The following is a 15,389-nucleotide window of genomic DNA, read 5'->3' as shown; positions in this document are numbered from 1 at the left end:
TCTATTCCCTTCACTGACAGTATACTGTTTATACTGTCTCTACACTAGACGGTTATTCCTTTGGTATAAAGGTCGAATAGATCTAAACATCATAACTGACCATGAACGCCACAGCTGCTCTGCAGCAGTCCGAAACACTGTTCTTTACTTAAATTAACCACATTACTGCAAGCTAACCTGTTAATCAAGCACTAAACCGCCGGGTGTTTTCATGCAACCTTTGAATAACACATATAATATAAAGTTCCAGTTTATCAAATGCCACGAGCAGCCCTTACCTTTGAAAGCAACCTCTCGTCTTCTTATCTTCTCCTGTCTTTCTCTTATCGTTGTCCATCTCTGAGTAAAGTTATCTCACACTCTTTTCTTTCTTTTCATTCCCCAAACAGTTTCAACACTAGTTTTTTACATAAATCTGTAACTTAGCCCATGTTCAGAAAACATGCTTCTGCTTTATGATTTCTTTCTTTATAACTTCAGACAAAAACAGATTTGGACTGTTCTAAGCCAGAGGTAGTAAAAGGAAAGAAGGGGTAAGGAGACACAAATGAGAGCATAGAAAGTGGAAAAGAATGCGTGAGGACAGTAGGGGGAAGGGGGGGGGGGGGGGGGAAGAAAAACGATGAATAGGTGACAGGAGTCGAGATGGCTCATCTGGCTAGGCATGTTGCACCCAGATGTTGTGGGAGGAGTTTGGGCAATCCAACTCTGTCTGAACCAAACAGCTCACCAAATAAACAACATATGCATCAGTCTTGTAAATGAGGCCAATGACGCAAATATATCAATGCTTTAAAAGGAAGAGAAAAACTTCCCTCTTTGCAGCTATGTTAACCGAGCCTATACCAAACCACAAATACTGTATCCAGCTGGTGTTAACAACTTTGTCCACTTGGTGTCGTCATAGCTCAGCCTTTGAAAGCAAGTCACAGACTTGCAGCTTGTTTGAAGCAGGAGCACTAAAGGTACACCACAAAGTCCTTCCACACCTCTCGCTCTTTAATTTTTAAACAGAGTGAAAGGTGATTGGATCGATGACTCAACAGCTATTTTATGAAAATATGTGGGCCAGTTCTTTGTTATTTGCTTATAACAAAGCAAATTTTATTTGCTTAGGCAGATATTCCTGGCATTTGAATTTGGAAGCTCTTGCTCTGAACCCACAACATGCTAACAAAAGTGCTCTAACTGTGGGTCAGACTGCAAAAACCAAACAAATTCTCTAAAAAATATATTATAAATCAATAGTTTGGTACATTCTAAACAAAAAACAAAATGCACAACAACATGAAAAATCTCAAGGACCTCTTCAGAACATCCTGCCAACTCTCCAAGTCTATGAAAATTGAAGCGGTCACAGAAGAAAACCCCACTCCAGATGAATGACACAAACATAAATCTGTTTGAGTATTACTTTAAGTAAGGATAAAGCTCTGAAGCACATAACATAATTTGCAAGACATGTTGGAGCCAGAAGCAGCAGGATGAATTCTGAGTGCTCAACTTTATGCTGAGATTCAGCCAAATGCAGGAAAGTTTAATGCGAGTGCTCTTCAGTACAGCTGGACAAAGAACCGCAGGACACCTTGAAAGCAGTGCAGGACTCTTTGAAGGTAGAGGTGGAATATTCAGCAAAAGGCTCTCTCAGTCACCTCCAACCCAAAGGAGCATACGGGAAAAAACTAACTGGAGCAAGGAATACCTGAGAACAGCTGCAGTGGAGGTCTGGCAAAGAAAGGTGTTATTTGGTGATGTCCACATGTTCCAGACATAGAAGACAACACACACACACACACACTCACAATACTCAAATAAAATTATTTATAATGTGTAACCCTAACCTTTTTACTGGGTATAACAATGTCCAAAAATTTCCCAACATAACTGTAACTTGCTGAGGCTGTAAGACGGGAAACGGTGTGAACAGCATTAAATTTGGCATCAGCAAATATCCGGATATGACCGAAGCAAGACAAACACAGTCCATTTCAACAGCAATTCAATTCAATTTTATTTATATAACGCCTCAATGCAGCCTCAAGGCAGCCTCCTCAAATTAATCTAAATGTTAGAGGTGCCAAAAGGATATGTGAGCTATTCTCCCTCTTCTCAGTCACTGCAGGGTCTCTTTATTGAAAATGTCACGATGTCTTCTGGTTGAATAGCCTTTCACCTTTGCTGCCCTCCCCGCACCTCAGAACCTTTGAGATGAGCGTCAAGACGAGATCACTGAGCATTGAAGACATATCATGGTAACAGGTCATGTGGCCACAGATGATCCTGTATTCAGTCCAGAATTCAGCAAACAACCACATCTGACCAACAACCACTCACTTGCAGAGAATTTCTGTCCTAGCATCGTGCCTCAGGATTCAAATCCAGCCTCTGCCGACCCCTTAACAGCAGCTAAATGTGTGTCTCGGGTAATCCTGAAGCCAGAGGATCTGCAGGGTGTTGTGAAGATGGATCTTAGAGATCATCTTCAGAACACCCTGCAGATCCTCTGGCTTCTTAGAGATCATCTTCAGAACACAGGACAGATCTCACAGCGCCGCCTTATTTCATCTGATGTTGTGTTTGTGTGGAAAGGATTTGTCCCCTTAAGCCAAGACTTCTAAACAGTGTGTGACAAAGACAGGCAAGCTTAGAGTAGAGCTGTCCTCACCACCAGCCAGATAACATAGCTTTATGATATCCTTTATGTATCGTTATTAGTTATAAAGCAAATAATCAAGAAGATTCTAACCTTGGTTGCCAACCTTCACCTAAATGAGCCGAAGCAAAGGCAAAGAAAATCTCCCCCAAAAGAGATTTTCTCTTCCTGAAGAACATCTTTAAAATGCTTTGAATTGCTCAGCCTGTTAATTAAAACAAATAACTAAGTTCACAATGAGAAACTCAGATTTTCTCTTGTATTATATGCGTGTATGTCCTAGCTGATGTGGTCTTAGAGTTGGCTACTATCACAATAACTGAAAATGAAAATATAACCTCACCATATGTGCAACAGAAATCATGGAAATCTGATAGAAGCAAACAAAATACTCTTTGAAAACTGTCAGGTTCTTTTTATCAGTACAGAGGAAAAAGGGTTTACAAATTCCTGCCAGTCTGGTTCTGCCTCAGCTGCCAACTGTTTGAAATTGCTGTGATTACATTTCGTACGCCAAAGCTTTTATTACACAGAATGTTTGAGTTTCTTTTAGCTGCGGATGCTAACAAAATATTTTCATCTGGATTAAACTGGCAATCTGCTCGAAGGGTAGTGAGCAGCAGATAGTGGTTAACCTTGGAATATGATGAATGTGACACAGATTGGAACCAAAATAGCAGAAGACAGCAAACTTTGCATAGAACTTTTTTTTTAAAAATGATACTCCTTTTTTGTGATATAAGCCTTTTTCTTTTAAATACACTCACGGGCCACTTTATTAGGCACTGTATTTAGTATTAGGGTGGTCTGCTCCTGTGTCATAATTTAAAAGCTCTTTGATATATGCTGGTAAAAAATGCAAAAAATGTCAGAGAAGTTTTATTTTGCATCTTTTTATCCGTTATATCTGCCTATGCTTGTCTGCACTACGTTCACAAGACTAGACACATCTTATTAGAAATAACTGATGACTGTATTAAAATACACACACCTGCCACTTTATTAGGTATACCCCGTACTGGGTTGGACCCTCTTTTTCTGCCTTCAGAACTGCCTTAATTCTTCATGGCATAGATTCAAAAAGGTGCTGGAAACATTCCTCCTTTCAGTCCATATTGACGTGACAGTGTCACACACTTGCTGCAAATTTGTCGGCTGCACATTCATGGTGAATTGTCCATTGCACCACATCCCAAAGGTGCTCTGTTGGATTGAGATCTGGTGACGGTCGAGCTGAGTTCATTTGAGTACGGTGAACTCAGTGTCACGTTCAAGAAACCAGTTTGAGATGATCTGAGCTTTGTGACATGGTGTGTTAACCTGCTTGGAAGCGGCCGTCAGTAGATGGGCACACAACAAAGGGAAGGACATGGCCAGCAACAATACACAGGTAGGTTGTGGTGTTTAAACGAGTTGATACTAAGAGTCCGAAAGTGTGCAAAGAAAACATCCCCTGTGCCATTACACTACCATCACCAGGAACATGAACCGTTGATAAAAGACAAAATGTGTCCAAGTTGTTCACTCCAAATTCTGATCCTACCATCTGAATGTAGAAATCGAGACTCATCAAACCAGGCAACATTTTTCAATCTCCAGTTCTCCTCTGTGAATTGTAACCTCAGTTTCCAGGAAGTAAGCTCCCAGCAGCTTCCTTCCCCTACCAATCATATTTTTTTATAACGACTTAAAGTAAGATAATGCTGCGTCTATGTCTATTCTCAGCTACTAACAAGATCATATCATTAGCTCTGCCAAACTATTTCATCTAACCCCCTGAGAATATGTTTTCCAGTAGCAGAGCATAGTGACAGTTGACAAATTAAAGGAAAGAATACAAGCGAGAAAACATAAAGAATGCAAATATTTCCATGGAGGACAAAAAGGACTAGCCAAGAATAGCCATTTTTCACAGCAGGAAAGGTCCTGCGTGAGGGAGGCATTGTTGAACCGCCCAAACACCTCAGAAAGTGTTGCCAGATTTTCAGGCCATGAGGAAGAATAGATGACTACGTCATCCAAGTATGCCTCGCACCTAGGCACTCCACACAGCACCTGCTGCATAAGGCGTTGAAACGTTGTGGGCGCATTACGTAACCCGAAAGGCATCACTGTGTATTGGAGGAAGTGATCGGGCGTTACGAACGCAGAGATCTCCGAAGCTCTAGGTGTTAATGGAACCTGCCAGTACCCCTTCAATAGGTCCAGCTTTGTAACATACTGAGCAGAACCAACACGATCGAGGCAATCTTCCATCCGCGAGAGCGGAAATGAGTCCGGTTTCGTAACCGCATTCATTTTCCGGAAATCTCTGCAGAAGCGGGGCGTATTGTCCGCTTTTGGTACCAGAATACAAGGCGAGCTCCACGCGCTACGACTGGGAATGGCAAGACCATGCTCAATAAGATATCCAACTTCTTGCTGCATCAAGCTTCGCTTTGTGGGTTTTACACGATAAGCGTGCTGTTTTATCGGCCTGTCAGTTTCCACCGTGATGTCGTGACACAGCACAGATATTTGACTAGGGTGTTCAGAAAACAAAGGTTGATGAGCTGTCACTAACCCTAGGACATCCCTGCGAGTAGAGAGTGGCAAATGAGAGACAGAGGACTCCAAAGTTGCCAACATCTCGGAATTCCTCAACCGAGCCCCCGGCATACAGCCACTTTTCTCCATCAAAACATTGTCTTGTGGGTGGTACTCAGCTTCCGATCAGGCGTTTTAACGACGTAGTTAGTATCGCTGATTTTCCGATCCACCTCATAAGGACCAGAAAATCGAGCTCGAAGGTTAGACCCAGTCACCGGGAGCAGAACCAGCACCTTCTCCCCTGGGGCAAAAGTCCGAACCACAGATTTCTTGTCAAACCGTGCTTTCATGCCGCCCTGGGCTCGCCTCAAGTGGTCGTGGGCCAACTGACATACACAAGAGAGACATTCCTTAAAAGCACACAGATAATCCAACACATTATGCTCCACCCGATGCGATTCGGACAACCATTTCTCCTTAAGCAATCGCAACGGCCCGCGTACCATGTGTCCAAGAACGAGATCAGCTGGGCAGAAACCGAGGGATTCCTGCTTGGCTACTCAAACGGCAAACAACAATAAGGGAAGCCCCTCATCCCACTCCTTACCAGTCCCGAGACAATACTTTGACAACATAGACTTCAATGTCTGGGGAAACCTCTCCAGAGCCCCTTGCGACTCAGGATGATACGGACTGGATGTCTGATCTCAACTCGCAGCTCCTTTAATAGCTGCGTGAATATCTTTGACATGAAATTCGTGCCCTGATCAGTTCGTATTACCCTGGGCAACCCGAAAGTGGAAAAGAACTTCGTAAGAGCTTTCACTATGCCTTTGGTCTTCACAGTACGCAATGGAAACGCCTCAGGGAAACGAGTAGCGGCACACATTACTGTCAATATATACTGATGGCCAGATTTCGTCTTCGGTAAGGGGCCCACACAGTCCAACAACACACGCTCAAAGTGCTCCCCAATCACCAGGATAGGTTGGAGGGGCGCAGGCAGAATCGGCTTGTTCGGTTTTCCCACCATTTGACATGTGTGACACGAGCGACAATGTTTTGCCACATCAGCTTTAAGCCCAGGCCAAAAAAAAATGGCGCAGCACGCGCTGATATGTCTTATTGATGCCAAGATGCCGAGCCGAGCTGGCATTGTGTGCAAGGCTCAGAACCCGAGATCGGTACTCCTTCGGCACCACCACCTGGTGTACCTTGTGCAGGCCAGTTGGAGCAGGAGACCACGATCTCTGTAACACACTGCTCTCAATAAAAAACATCACTGGCATGTCAGACTCCCCCTGTTTTGCAGCGAAAGTGTAACAGGGCTTTAGCGTCACATAACACTGTTGAGCTTCAATTAGCAGGTCCTTCATGATATTTAGGCTCAAATTCATATCTATGGGCAACATAGCCGAGTCATTACCCCTCACCACACTCTCAGAGCCCTCGGAAGTGGCCCCCATCTGCAGTAGCCAAAAACGAGTTCTCCAAATCTACCACTCCCTCCATTTTGCGAGCCTGGGCCCGCGTAATTGCGCAGGAAGAAAACAGTCCCAGCGGGAGGGAGGCAGGATCAGCAGCAGAAATGTGAATCCCCAAAATCTCCGGAGACGGGAAAACACGCCCGCCTGCTAAATCATTCCCCAAAATGAAAGAAACTCCCGCGATTGGCAACCGCGTGTGCACAGCGACTTTCACATACCCTGAAACCAAAGGCGACTGCAAAAACACCATGTGCACAGAGGTGCTTGTAACACTCATTTTAATATATATATATATGTGTGTGTGTATAACTCTGTAACTTCTGTCGGTGCTGTGCTTTTTTGGAAATCGAATTTCCCAGAGGAACCCACCCGAGGGATTAATAAAGTTCTATCTTATCTTATCTTATCTCTTATCTTAATCCCCCACACCAATATGTTCGAGCCACATGATGACTGCTCCGATAAGGGCAACACAGACTCCAACAGGAGAGAATGATAAGCACCGGTATCCCTCAAAATAGTCACCGGCACCCGATCAGTTTCCTCACCCGTTAAGGAAGCAAACCCATGGGAAACAAACAGGGAAAAGTGCGGATCAACGTCACCCATTGTATCCCCACCCACGTCGGCAGGGGGTAACACCGATGAAGGCGCCGTTTCAATCAGCCCCACCCTGCCAGACACCGCCACACCCCTGGCTTCTTTTCTTTTCAGCGCCGGACATGCGGCGATTAAATGCCCAAAGCCATGACAATAAAAGCACGCATGGGGAACGGTCTCCGTTCGGGCACCTCGGCTGGGAACAATTTCTCCACACAAAACACACTTTTATGGGTTAAAACAAACTCTTCCGCCAGAAGCGCGGCGTCAGGAGTGTCAGTGAAGATGGTGCAGGACACGAATGAGGACAGTGACAGAAATGGTAGATGAATTCAAGGTGGGAGGGGGATTACATCAGGGATGAGCTCTAAACCTTTTCTTGTTTACGATGGTGATAAACAGGCTGACAAATGAAGCCAGGCAGGAGTCTATGTGGACTATGATGTTTGCGGCATGACACTGTGATTTGTACTGAGATCAGGGTTTAAGCAGATAAGAACGGAGCGTCAACCACCCCAAGCAACGATGCACAAGAGAGTCTATCTCCAGTGGGTGGAGATGAGTGTTAGGGGTGATTTGAAACAGAAGGATAGCAGCAAGCTTGAAAGGAAAGACCTGCTACGATGTATGATTAGGAAGCAGTGGCAGTGACACAAAAGGAGGTGGCAGTAGAGTTGCAGATGTCATTATTAGTCATTGGGAGTGAGCACAATGGACAGGATTAGAAATGAATGCATTAGAGGGACAGCTCAGGTTGATCAGTTTCAGATGGAAGACTGAGATGATTTGGACATGTACAGGATAGTGAAGGAGGAAATGCAGAGGGTTGTAGTGACAGAGGAGGACGCTAGAGGTATGATGATCCACTGGAGTGGCACACAAAAAGAGCACCTGAAAGAAGAAGATGAACGAGATTGATTATAATCACTAAAGGACTTGATGATGTTTTCCCTTAGGAGTTGCTTTTATTGTCAGGAAACACTGGTTATCTTCGTAGACATTAGTTTTTGGTGAAGTTATTATTCTGTAATTGGACACTTGAGAAAATAACTGATTACCAATACTGGAGGGTTCTCCTTCATGTTTCTTATTGCCAGTGTTGCGGCTGAAATCTAATTATCTGAGTGACTAACTTGTCATTTTCAATTACGATGATGGCTCAGAGGTCTCAGGAGCAGTGAGAATATAAGGTGCTGCACAGATTCAGAGCTGATGGTAACCATAACACTGATGAGCACTTTTTACCGTTCTTATTCACTATAGCTGTTATTTGTTGGACTACCTTCAGAGCTTTACTTCATCTTCAAATTGTGAACATGCGATCGTGGCCACACAAAATCCTCTGTGGGAATTTCGGCTCCTCAGAGGGTGTCCCGAATACGCTTGAGGACAACAAAACGTGTACTAACGCCTCTGCTAATGAGGTGCAGGACATCTGCTGTCAGAACATGCTGCTGAGCAACCGAGCAATGTCAGATGTAATAATGTTGCTCATCATCTTGTCAGCACACTTCATTGGAGATAATCACCCCATCTCCTCTCTTCACTGCACGGGGACCGAAAAGGTCGCAGGTCAACCTATCTAGATGAGTGGAGAGGCTCGCGCTGTGCTACTGAAATAAGACGCAGCCTGAATTTTAAACCTTGGGATCCTCCCTCTGGTCATTCACAGTCTGGTCCCTGCTCTTTGCTGTAGCTGATAGACCATAAGGTTTCAATCTTAGGCATGCAAATTTTTATTTAGTACTAAACTGCATTTAAATGTGAAGTTGTTTAAATCTTGTATAAGTGCATTGAAGTACAACACTGAATTCTGTTTTTTGTTATTACCAGTTAATCAATTATCTTTAGAAATAGAGAAATTAAGCTGTTTGGCACTGTATTAGTGAGCTATTATGAAGCCTAAAAATATTACCTTTAATTTTGCATCAGATCCCCAGGTGGCAAAAGTTCTTCACAGGTGATCTTGTTTAAAAGGCGAACATTTTGAACATTCACACTTAAATGACTCAAAAAAGCAAGGAAAAAAGAAGAAGAAAAAACACACACAGGATTTACTCGCAGACAGATGCTGTGTGTAAGCTGAAAAGCTTCAGCCTTTGAAAAGCCTAAAAAAAACCCAGTAGGTGAATAGAGGCTCACGTTACTGCAATCCATCTGGCTCACAGTATCCGTAGGTTTGGATTCTTCCTTTAAACGGAACAATAGATGTACACTATCAGCAAATAACCTTTCCCGTGTTTGAAAACACACACATTAGAAATGGTCATGAGAATCACAACTCACAATCATTTCTAATGTGAACTTCGGTAGATTTTCTTACTCTACATGATGTGATCAGCTGATTTAGGTTGCTCTTTGTGGATTTAATGACTGAATTCAATAGGATGTCAGCAGATGTTTCACAGCTGTCCTGACTGATGTCCATCCCCTACACTGACACTATGCTGTTTAAACTGTCTTTACACTAGACAGTAAGTTGGCATTCAGTGAATGAATCTAAGCATCATCATCTTAAATGCAAATTCATCTCTGCTACCTTAGATGTAACCTAAATCTGACCATAAGCACTGCAGCTGCTGTGCACTAGTCCAACACAACGCCTTACTGTGAATTCATCCCATGCAAACTAACCTGTTTATCCTGGACAAAACTACCCACATTTTCATGCAACATTTGATCAACACAAGTTTGTGTATCTTAGTTTTTTGCAGGACATTTCACAAAATGAAAATACATAATTTATCAAAACACATCGCATACAAATCCAATATGTGATTAAAATGATGACATCACGTGTAAAATTTAAATTTGCAGTTTATCAAGCGTCACTGTGCAATCCTTACCGTTAAATCTAACCTTTCTTCCTACATCCTTCTCTATTGCTGAGTGAAGATGGCTGTCTTTCTTTTCCCTTCCTGTGAACTACAGAAAGAAAAAGAAATACTCAAGTAAAGTACAAATACCAGAAAATTCTACTTAACTACAGTAACTAAGGGAGTACTTCGTTACTCCCTACCTCTGCTGATGAGACAGTGCTGCAAAAGTCCTTTAAACAAACTGAACTGGAGGTTTTGAAAATGTGAGACATTTGAGCTACGTACCAATTTCCTGCATAGTAACAGTCATCCTATTAAACATCACCTCTGGATAGATGTGTTAAATAGACTAGAAAAATATCTATTATGATTGTATAGCCTTACAATTGCATGTGATGAGTTTTAACCTCTCATCGATCAGGTTAAGTCTATACTGGCAATTATTTTTTCTTCCTGAAGCAACATATAATGAATCACACATCTTTTTCTGGGTATTGACTTCTACACCAACTCACGAACAGAAGGCCAACTGAATAGTTGGCCTTCTGTTCATGAGACCCACCATGTAACAACCTCTCTTCTTCTGAGAGAAGAAGAGAGGTTGTTACATGGACCACATTTCTCTGGTCCACCTTTGCCTACTTGAGCAGATCGATAAGCTTTATAGCCATAAAGCCCCAGACTGTGGTCATCACAAACCTTCAGACTCTCTGGTATAGACTTGCTCTGACACTAAGATTAGAAACATGCTCAGCAATGTTTGCTTAGGAGGGTTCCTCCACAGTTACAGAGCTAAAATCTGCATTACATCACTGCACAGCAGTGTCGATCAAATTACTTGAAAAATTAATTAGTAACTAATTACTGATTACTTCTCCAAAAAAAGTAATCTGTTTACTTAACTGATTACTTATTTTGAAAAGTAATTAGTTACTTAGTTACTTTTTCAAAAAACATGATACACAACCTGAATAGGTAATAAAGCAATCGAGCTTTCAGCCCAATTCTACTTTTTCTGCATAATCCATCATATAAAATGTAATCAACTGAAAAAGTCTCTTCTTGAAGCTTTTGTTAATCTTTTAACTTTATGCATCAAGCAAAAATTTAATTATATGCAACAGTCTTTGACCTGAAGAAATTTGTTTAACATTTATACATATTTTATTTATTTATTCCAGCATATAGAATATATTTTGTGTTTACACTCACGCTTTCAAATAGATGCAAGTAAAACACAGCAGAAAATAAATAAAATCAAAGACTCAGCGGCACTATCGTTTTTAAATCTATTTTCCGCTGTTTAGCAGGAGTGGGGCCAGTGGAGGTGAACCTCCGCGGTGATGTCAGTGGGGGGATCTCTGTGAATTTCACATACCTGTGGCAGCGTGCTCGGTACTTGATCAGAAGTTTAGGGGGGTTTTTTTGCTGTAAATATTAGAAACAACAGATCAACAGCTTTGGCACTGATAGATTTAATGGAAAAGATAACGGAATGTATGGATAATAAGAGGTATGTGCTCGGAGTTTTCTTAGATCTAAAGAAGGCGTTTGATACTGTTAATCATGAAATTCTATTAAAAAAACTGGAAAAGTACGGGTTTAGGGGAGTGGTTTTGGAATGGTTAAAAAGCTATGTAGGGAATAGGCAACAATATGTACAAATAAATGAATATAAATCTAATTTGATGGATATAGCTTGTGGAGTACCTCAAGGTTCAGTACTGGGTCCAAAAATGTTTATTATGTACTTAAATGATATCTGCAGAGTATCGGAGATTTTAAAGTTTGTAATATTTGCAGATGACACAAATATACTGTGTGCAGGTGGGGAATTGCCACAGGTTTTGGAAATGATCACACAGGAATTAACGATATTAAAGAAGTGGTTTGATATAAATAAATTATCATTGAATCTTGATAAAACCAAATTTATGTTGTTTGGAAACCAAAAGAAAAACATCGAAGTAGAAATATGTGTTGACAATGTATATTTAGAAAGAGTAAATGAAATAAAATTTCTTGGGGTGATCATTGACCACAAGCTCTGTTGGAAGCCACACATTACTTATGTTCGGGGGAAATTGGCACGGGGCATTGCCGTCCTGGGAAAAGCAAAGCATATGTTGGATCAGAAAGCACTGCACATTTTATACTGTGCTTTACTACTGCCATATATGAGCTACTGTGTAGAGGTCTGGGGAAACACATACAAAAGTAACACACAAACAATAACTATAATACAGAAAAGGGCCATTAGATTAATAAATAATGTAGGGTACAGGGACCATACAAATGCACTCTTTGTCAAAATGCAAGCTATTAAATTCCAAGACTTGGTGAAGCTTAAAACAGCGCAAATAATGTATAAAGTCAGAAATAAATTGCTTCCCAAAGAAATCTGTAAATTGTTCATAGAAAGAGAAGGTGGGTATAACTTAAGAGGGAAATGGAATTTAAAAATACAAAGTGCTAGAACAACTTTAAGAACTATGTCAATCTCAATTGCAGGAGTTAAATTATGGAACAGTCTAACAGAAGAAATAAAAGACAGTCAAAACATAAAACAGTTTAAAGTAAAATATAAAAACCTAATTTTAAATAAGTATGAGAATGAAGAAAACGGGGTTAACCCAGGACGGTAATGTTGCTGGTAATGGTGTTGCGGTTCTTTTTTGGTTGTTTTTTTTGTTTTTTTGTTTTGTTTTGGTTTGTTGTTTTTCCATAACTTGTGTATCTGCAAATATACACATTCTGTATTTTTCATATGAAAGAAACTATACTGTGGTGGGGCTTGCTAATTTCTTGTTTTTGATTTATGTATGTTATGTTTTGTTTTACTTCATATGTTTATATGTTTCATATGTTGTTTGTTTAATTTAAGACAAAAAAAAATTAAATGAATGAGAGGTAAAACTTGAGGGGGTAGGGACAAATAAGTAAATACTTCAGCCTACTCCTTTTCAAACAAATAATGGAATGATATTTTGTAATGATTGTGAAGGCACATGTTTGAAATGTTTGAAATAAAAATGAACTGAACTGAACTGAACTGAACTTCCCATGCAGTGTACAGTGGATGCTAATGTTTTTGTCACTTTTTACAGAATCAAACTCAAAGTAAGGTCAGTACTTTCAGGCTTTAAACGCTACATGGTCGTACTCTCTCCCGCACTCGTCATATTATCCATTGATGATCTGCACACGTCTGTTACCACGAACGCCACACGCACTTACGTCATTTTTCATGAGACACTCACAAACAAAATCACGGTTTAGTAATGCAGTAACGCAGCGTGCTTACGAGAAAGTAACAGTAGTCTAATTACTTTTGTTGCAATAGTAATCCCTTACTTTACTTGTTACTTGAAAAAAGTAATCGGATTACAGTAACGCGTTACTTGTAACACGTTACTGCCCATCTCTGCTGCACAGTGATTAATAAAAACAAAGATCATGGCATTTGCCTGAGAGTTTAAATTCCCAAATGCCCCTGATTTTTTTTAAAGAACTTTAACAGGTCGCTCTCAAATGTCCAAGAGGTTTTAACCACATGTCACTGAGGGGGTGAGGGGAGCTTCTTTTTCTGTTGTGAACAAACATATTAACAGCTGTCTTTATTCACTTTTTTCATATATACATATATATATAAAGTGTGTGTGTGTGTGTGTGTGTGTGTGTGTGTGTGCATTTCTATTGTCCCTTCCATTGTGTTCTGTAATTTTAGACGGCCTCCCTCTACATTATCTAGATTTGCCTGTCAATGTGTCACATCGCTCCACAGGGCTCCAGATCCAGGACTGAGTTAAGCTGCAAAGAATCAAGGTTTCTAAAACTGGGAATGATTTTAGAATCAATAGATACTCATTGCATTATAGAAATTTGCCAGTTTCTCCAAGCAGTTTCCCCCAAACAATAAAAATGCATGTTAGCCACACCAACATGGTGATACTGGTTAAGGCGGTAATGGTAGATGCTGTTCCTTGACCCGCTTTGACACCACCACATACCTCAAACTAGGTCAGAACTCTGTGTTAACTGCATGTATTAACACTAACACACATCCCAAAACACACAATTTCACACTTTCTACTCACATTCCATGGACCAGCACATATTTGTATTGACGTATTAGACTCATGACCTGAAAGTGAGTGTCCTTTAAAAGATGTGACATGTCCTCTTAAGGTTACATACAAATGACTGTTTAATGAGATGTTGTCTTTGGGCTTGTCTCCTGGTGTCACAGCTGGCTCGGTTCATGAAAAAAATAAGCACGGAAGCTGCTTTAGGGGAGCAGACAATAACAGGAAATATACAGACTTCAGCACTTGATATGATTGGACTTTTTCCATGAATAATAATATATCTTTTGTGAATAACTGAGGGTATACAAGCATTGCATCTCAGGGTAATGAGGCCTCAGCAGTTTAAGCAAAAAGGTTTGTTGTCCAATCGCGCCTGGGCTCCTTTTGTGCAGAGTCTGTGTGGTGCTCGGTTTCCTCGGTTCAAAGACTTGATGTGAATAGTTATCTGTCTCTCTTTGTTAGGCTGTGATAGACTGGCAACCTGTCCTGGGTGTACCCCACCAAAGTCAGCTGAAACAGGCTCCAGCACCCTCTGCAACCTTAGTCGTACAAGTATTTAAAACGGATCAATTTTTGTTGACTGTTCCTTTAATTTGTCATAAAAACAATCAATCTTAGCAAATACTCAAAATGAAAGAATATTTAGGGTCTAACCATGTCAGTCCAAATGTACACATGCCAATATGTGTTGTTTGTACAGTGGTTTCACAGGTTGAAATATGGACAGGCTGTAAATATAATCGCATAACCTTTAACTAGAAAATCTGTGGTTTTCCCCACTTCGATTTGCTTTGGTTGACAGGCAATCTCCATCCTTCAGTCTCTCTGTGCTTGTTTGATAATCCCGGTTTCCTTCCCACCCTACTCCTGACCTTTCTGTGAATACATCACAATTCTCCGTCAGTGCTCTGACATTTCCCTGCTGACCCTCAACGTTCACTACGGGCCTCGGGATAGCAAACAACAAGGCCAGGTGGTTCAGACGTCAAAGCGGGATTTTTTTAGTGTTTGAATGGTGACGGTACTGTTTTACAGAAAGATGGAGATGCAATTGTTTAGCTGCCTGGGTCGAAGAAACTCTCTGATGTTGGTATTCTCAGTGTCTGAAGGACAACAGCCTGCACAGAAAAAAAGTTTATCTGATGTTTTGCTGTCAGAATGATTCAATCCACAATACTGTAGAGTACAAATGGTCTGTTTACAGAATGAAGAT

The sequence above is a fragment of the Astatotilapia calliptera genome, chromosome 14, assembly GCF_964374335.1.
Source record: "Astatotilapia calliptera chromosome 14, fAstCal68.1, whole genome shotgun sequence".
Lineage (NCBI taxonomy): Eukaryota > Metazoa > Chordata > Actinopteri > Cichliformes > Cichlidae > Astatotilapia > Astatotilapia calliptera.
Note: the sequence above shows the minus strand (reverse complement) of the source record.